Below are 5,000 nucleotides of genomic sequence, written 5' to 3'. Positions count from 1 at the left end.
CTTGGTTCAACAATGCTGCTCCGTAAAGCTTTGAAATCCCAATTCGCCTCGGCATCGTTCCTGGGTACTCTTTCTTCAGTCTCTGAGTTCGCCCGACTGTCTCTAAGGACTTCTGCACTCCATTCTATTCCAGTTTCGTCACGAGTGGTCCTTTCTTCAATCCCAGATTTGACTCCAATGTTTCGTAAATCTTCGAGACTCCAATTTCCTCCAGCTCTTTTTCCAGCACCCTCTTCTTCTGTCACAAAGTCGACCCCACCACTTCTTACCGCTCCCAGACTCCTGCCCATCCCAGTATCCTCTTTGATATCCCCTTCCATGACCTGCCGTTCAATCCCAGGTTTCACCCCATCTCTCCTCGCGGTTTTCTGGTTCCTTTTGTTTCCAGCCTCCTCAGCACCCGTTTTTTCCACGACCCAATATACTATCCCCGATCTGATTTTGTGGCCTCTCGCACTACCCAGCTTCCACTCCATCTCTTCACTAGCATACCTTCTTGTTTTTGTTCTAGCTCTCTCTTTCCTTGTCCCAGTTCTCTCTTTCATCGTACCAGTGCTCCCATTCCTTGATCCAGTCTTCTCTTTCCTTGTTCCTGTCCTTTCTTTCCTTGTTCCAGTGCTCTCTTTCCTTGTTCTAGCTCTTCCTTCTTTTATTTCAACACTCTCTCTCTTCGCCTTACTTCCTTCTTTCTTACACCTTGTTTTTCCAGATCCAAAACCATGATCTCCCATTCCTTTTTTCTTTCCTGCATCCCTCCCAGGCCTATCTATTCTATGCTCTCTTCTTGGCTCTCTTCCACACCTCTCTTTTATACGCCACGGACTTCCAGATGAGCTTCCGCGATATTGCGTTATGGACTCAATTCCAAACTCCTTTCTCGCATCCCTTCCAGATTCGAAATTTTCAGCCCTTCCTCCAGCCTCCCTTCTTATATCCCCCTTCTCAAATCCGAAATTCCCTGGGCTTTTTCCAATTCTCTTCCTTCTCCTCCACAATTTTTCAGATTCGATTCTTGATTCTCTTGTAGATTCCAGTTCGATTCTTCCTCCAGTCTCCTTTCTCGCGTCCCTTTGAGAGCCGAAACTTCCATACATTTTCCCGACTCTTTTCCTTCTCCTGCATGACCTTTCGTAATCCTTCTCAGAGCCAGAATTTCCAGATCTTTTTCCAATTCTCTTCCCTCTCCTCTGTAACTTATCATAATCGCTTCCAGGCTTTCTTGTAGGATCCGAATCGATCTCTTTTCCAGTCCCTTGCTTTGAATCCCTTCCAGGTTTATGGAGTCCACTGCCTACATCGACTTTTCTTCCAAACCTTTCTCTTCTGTGCCACACCTTTCCATAATGATTTCCTGTACTTCTGGCTTCTAATCTGAGCCGCACTCCATTCTTCACATTAAAATCTTCTCCAGGTACTATAATTCCATCTTTTTTAGTTTCCCTTCCAGATCTTCTTCTCTTAAGCAGTACCCTTTCCGATTTGGCTCCACGGCCCTCTTCCGTTTCCAAATTCCTTAGTTTCATCTCCCTTTTACTCATTTCATGTTCAGTCCTTTCAAATATGATTCCACTGTTTCTTTCAGTTTCAAAATAGCTTGGTTTTGTCCCCTTCATTTTACCTATTCGATTTCCAGTCCTTTCAGATTTAGTCCCATTGCTCCTTTCGCTTTTCCACCTCCTTAGTTCTGCGCCCTTCTCTTTAACCAATTCACTTTCATGTATTCCCTCTCCAGGCCTACCGGTTTCTCCCTTTACTTCTCTCTCCAGTTTCTCCATTCCAGATCTTTTACAATCCTGCACAATCACCAATCTTCCAAAGCTGTTTCTGGTGCACCCTTTTCTTGAATCTGTTTTTATGTTTCTTTCCTGGGACTCTCCAAACTTGCTCTCAGGTCTTGTTCTGGCTTTTCCGTACCCGCTTCCTTGGCCGATACCTTTAGTCTCCCTTCCGAGTCCTACTCCTCTCGACTCTCTTAAACCTTTTCCTTCACACACTTTTTCCTTTCCTTTTCCAAATTCTCTTCTCGTTTCCCCGTTATTTTCTCTTTCCGATGTTCTTCTAATTCCTGTTTCAGATCCTCTTCTCGTTTCCCCATTATTTTTTCTCTCTGACATTCTTTTATTTCCTTTTTCAAATTCTCTTCCAACCTCTTTCGTCCACCCCTTTCCAAATCCTGCTCTTGCCCCTCTTTCAAACTTCCGTTTCACCCCTCTACTTTGTACTTTGTAATTTCCTTTTCCAGTCTTTCTCTCTGGACCTTTTCTCAACTCTTTGCCACATATTTTTTCAGTTTCTCCTCCAAGACTTTTTCTAATTCGTTTTCTACATCCATTTTCTATCTTTTGTTCTGATTTTCTTTCAACTCTCTTTCCAGGTCCATTTCCAGTTTCTCCTGATCTTATTCCAAACCCATTTTCTAACCCAATTCTACTCCATAATGCTTCTTTTTCAACCTTCTTTTCTAACTCTCTTCGAATCCCTTTTTCATATCGTTGTGCAAGCCTAGTTGACCTTTTCGCATCATTTTTCTGCGTTTGTACCCCAGTCCCTCCTTTAAACCCTCTTTGATTCCTCTCTATTTCTACCCAAACTCCCTTCCCTGATCCTCTTACGAATGCTCTTGCCGATCCTATGCCAGCCTCACTCCTTGATCCCCTTTCTGTCCTTATTCTGGTCCATTTTTCATCCTTTCTTCCAGCCTCTCGTGATGCTTTTTCAGTCACCTTTTCTGGCGTTTTTCTCAATATTTCTTGAACTTCCTCCTCTGGTCTTTTCCCCAGTCTCTTTCCATTTTCTTCCAATCCATTCTCCTCACCACACATTTCTCTCAGCATCTTTCCGGCTCCTGGCCTTTTCCCAAATGCTTTTCCAACCTCCTCTTCTAAGCCTTTTCTATCCTCCTCTCCCAGCTGTTTTCCCAATCTTTTTCCCTCCTCCATTCCTGATCTCTTTTCCAATCCTGTTTCACCATCCTCTCGACTTGACCCTCCTGTCGTTCCGGCTCGATCCTCCTCCAAACTCCCCTCCTCCTTCTCCACACACCCTTCTCCCCCTCTATTGTTGGGAGAGAAAGGGTGACAAGAGCGCGTGATCGGTGTAGCTGTGGTAGTGGCAGGTCTGGTGATGGTTGTATTTGTGGAAGTTGTGGCAGTGGCAAGTCTGGTGATGGTTGTATCTGTCGTAGTAGGAGGAGGCTTGATGGTGGTTGTAGTGGTTGTGCTGGTGGTAGCATGTTTGGCGACAGTTGTAGTTGTGGTAGCTCTACTGGCTGCGGGATGTTTAGTGATGGTGGTTGTTGTGGTAGTTTTGTTGGTGCTTGGAGGTTTAGTGATGACTGTAGTTGTGGTAGTTGTGTTGGTAGTAGAAGGTTTAGTGATGGCTGTAGATGAGGTGGTGGAGGCAGTAGTGGTAGAAGTTGTGGTAGCAGGTGGTTTGTGGTGGGTGGGATAACCGCTCTGTGCGCTGAGAATGAATGATCCACTATTGTTTTGGATTAGTGGGACTTCTGTGAGGTGGCCAAGACTGGTAAATGAAATGGAACTGGTGACTGTGGTAGATGTGGTAGTCATAGTGGTAGCAGAGGGTGTGTGGAGGGTGGAGTGGTTGCTCGGTGAGGTGGAATAGTCGCCAGGTGGGGTGGAAATGGATGGTCGACTATCGCTCTGGATATGTGGGCCTTCCGGGAGGTAGTTCGGGCTGATAAATGAGGCTAAATGCGACGTTCGGGTCTCGGCTAAGATGCTGCTGATGTTATTAAAGAGAGTATTATGCTGTCTCTGAAAATGTCCTTCCAAAACTGCTTCTCTGGACTGTACTTCTTCTAAACTGGTAATATTAACACAGTCCTTCAATAACGACTGCTTGGACCGCATCTGTTCCTCACTGGACCTTTTCACACGAGCTTCTAATATTGTTCTTTTAAACGATTTTTGTTCCATGCTCGTAATTTCAACATGACTCCCTAATAGCGTTTTCTTAGACCGTCTTTCATTTTCACTGGTAATTTTAACACGATTTTTTAACCTAAAACGATCTTCTAATAACGTTTTCTTGGACTGCGTTTGTTCTACGTCGTCAGGATGATTAGAAGTAACGCCAACAATCCTGGTAATGCTTTTTACAACGTTTAATAACGCCTTCTCAGATGAGTCTTTAGAAGTGTTGGCAATAATGTTCACAGGTCTACCAATACTTCCGCTATACATTTCTTGTGATGTTACACTTTCTTGCATTACTTCAGAGCTGTTGGAAAGGTTGGTACTATAGACAACAGGCCTGCCAACACTTCCCACATACGAAAAGAGAGAAGTACGGTAGGATTTCGACTCCTCTGGGTTACTGGAAAGGTTGGTGCTAATGACCCCAGACCGATCAACCTTTTTCACATATGCTGACACTATCGCTTTGTAAACTCCCTTAGGCCTATCTCTCCTGTCGGAAAGATTGGTACGGGTGACACCAGGCCTCATGACGTGTCCTCCGGGTGACTTCATATGTAGGCGGTGCAGGGGAGGAGTCGGAGCCGCAAACGAAGCCTCTAGCGACCTCGAACCCTGGATCACAACACACACGACACAGGCAAACACACCCAGAGTCTCCCACACGATCGGCATCTTCATGGCTGCATTTTCTTGATCATTTTATAGCCTAAGGAAGAAAAATGAATTGATGACTACACACCCACAACATCCCACACTGTGTTTTTCTTCATAATTGCACTGTCTTGGTCATTTTATTGCCCGAAAACGGATTCAAAAACTAAAAAAAAAAAAAAAAAAAAACTACAAACGGCATCCCACATCATTGACACCTTCATGGTTTCATTTTACTGACCATTTTATAGCCTAAGAAAGAACCCGAGTGAACTGCATCTCACTAAAACCAGGCAAATCCCACTAAATCCTCGAAATCCACCTTCGTCTCTAGGATTATAATTATCTTGGCCTTTTGAACCTAGAGAGAGATTTTTCAACATAATAATTACTGAATGATGAACATAT

This window comes from Coenobita brevimanus, chromosome 60, assembly GCF_032717465.1.
Source record: "Coenobita brevimanus isolate Jiangsu-jjx chromosome 60, ASM3271746v2, whole genome shotgun sequence".
Classification (NCBI taxonomy): domain Eukaryota; kingdom Metazoa; phylum Arthropoda; class Malacostraca; order Decapoda; family Coenobitidae; genus Coenobita; species Coenobita brevimanus.
The sequence above is the reverse complement of the archived record's forward strand: the minus strand, read 5'-3'. Positions refer to the sequence as shown.